A 2,300-nucleotide genomic window follows, 5' to 3' on the forward strand; every position below is an offset into this window, starting at 1 on the left:
TTCCCTCTCTCTGTCTCGGTATTTCCTAATTACACTTATATATATTTTGATAATATGATACTACTTCTCATTGGTACGCTGACCTCGACATTCGGATTTTCTATGGAACATGTAATTATATATCATGTGCGTGTCCGAATGTTGGCCACTCGGCTAGTAGTTAACTAATACTACTTTCTACTACTCGTACATGTATCGGGAAACTACTTAAGCTGATACTTATGGGTTGTGAAAGCGGCTTACGCAACAAAGTTAATATTTGTTATGGCAGTTCGAATTACATAGAGTCTCTCTGCATGTTACCCCCTTCCCACCCCCCCTCTCTCTCCATCTCTTATTATTATGTTCAATCTTAAAGCTTTAGATTTGAATAATAAATAACCAGACAATGAACTGTTCAAATATACTCGACCTGATAACTGATAATACTCGTCTTAATTAATAATAAAGTTTATTTCACAAATTTCTAATCGTACTTGTCTTTTTGTTTTTGTTTTATTAGAAGTAATATAAGTGTATTATTCATAAAATAATTACGAATTAGTAAGAAAATTTCGAGTTTTTAATTGATATGACAATTTTTCATTGGAATATGAAATAATTCGTAAAAGGGGGTGTAGTTGAATGAATTTTAAAGAAATTGTTCGTTGCAACATTTTGACAATTTCAGAAATCACTCGATGTGTTTTCTCGAAAAGGTTTATGTATCTTTACATTGTTAAATTAGTTTTTTTTAAAAGAAAGGAAAAGGAACGTCGATTGATCGTTATTTCATTAGAGTATCTCAATTTGAACAAATTGTATCACGTGGGCAATATTAAATGATACTCGTAGGATGCGTAGGAGATTTCAAGATGAAATGCTTTCCAATATTTGTATTCTCTGATAGGGAGTACGCCAACGCGTATTTTGGTTTTATTTTTAACTTGTAAATCACCCTTTTTATTTTGTTGTTGTTGTAACGCCTACGATGTATCTCGAATGTAAACCGCAATAAAATTGCAACTATTAAATAGTGGGCGTAGTAATTTCAATTTACGCTATTATTATTTTTGACGTTTCGCTCCCTTTTCTTTCTTTTTGTTTTTTTTTTTCTTTTTCTTTTTACTTATTCAAAGGTCAGCATTTGTTCTCATTCTTTTTAAAATTTCTTTTTTTAAACATATCATTAGATTAAACATTAACTCATATATTTCTTGATAATATATAAAGCGATAATTTTGTTCTTTTGTAAGATTTTATTTTTATTCTTTTTGAAAGGTAAATAATTAAATTGAAAATGTTGAAGCGCACAAATGTATTGTAATATATCTGTCTATTTGATTTTAACTAGCACGTGCATATATATATATTTATGTATGCACGTTATCAAAGGGATAGTGAAGCGTAAATGGTAGCAAAATGGCGTCCCACTGGAATATCACGGCCTTTAACCTTTCATATATATATAAGTTAACTCATAAGGCTACGTTCTGCGTTGTCCGATTTTCGAAATATGAAATGAAATATCAATTATTTACATATACGTATATGTATCGTATTAATCGAAAAATGTAAATACCAATTGTCCAACAATTTTCGTCTATTGACTTTTTTTCTAACGTCCATATTTTATTTACGAAGGAATACTTTTCTTTTTTTTTATTTTATTTTATAAAATGTAATTATCGCCCAGAATTAATTCTGATAATTTTAATTATGATTTTATCATTAATATTTTCATTCGATATATATTCGATAATTGTCATTTTTGTTTTTCGTCAGTAGAAATCTCATTTTTGACGATACAATTTCTTTTATTTTATTTAACAATTGTGTTAACAATTTTGACGAAGAGAAAATAATAATCATCCCTTAAAAAAGAAAAATCTTGAAAACTCGTAATACGGTACTCGTCTTATTTTCATTTCAAATTCGATAATAATTAGTATCAAATCAAAATCTAATAAAATTTTCTTGACAATGATTACGAACAAAATCCATCCCCCCATTAGTTGAGAAGTAATCTAGCAAGAAAACAACAATCATCATTGCAATCTAATTTCCTCGGACGATACGGGTATCCACCAACATAAATATAAAGAAGAAAATCAATCGGATCTAAAATACTTAGGAACAAATAAAAGTATCGATATCTAAAATAACATAATATCACAAACAATGTTGAGAAGTTGCGATCCAGATCGTAAATGCGTACAATATCTGCCTTCAAAATGGCGGCGGCGGCGGCGCTTTAAAGTCGAGACGAAAGATAGTAGAGTTGGCGTGATAGTAAGCTGCTATAAAACAGTAGTAGTAGT

This window comes from Polistes fuscatus, unplaced genomic scaffold (genome assembly GCF_010416935.1).
Source record: "Polistes fuscatus isolate 324 unplaced genomic scaffold, CU_Pfus_HIC Scaffold13, whole genome shotgun sequence".
Classification (NCBI taxonomy): Eukaryota; Metazoa; Arthropoda; class Insecta; order Hymenoptera; family Vespidae; genus Polistes; species Polistes fuscatus.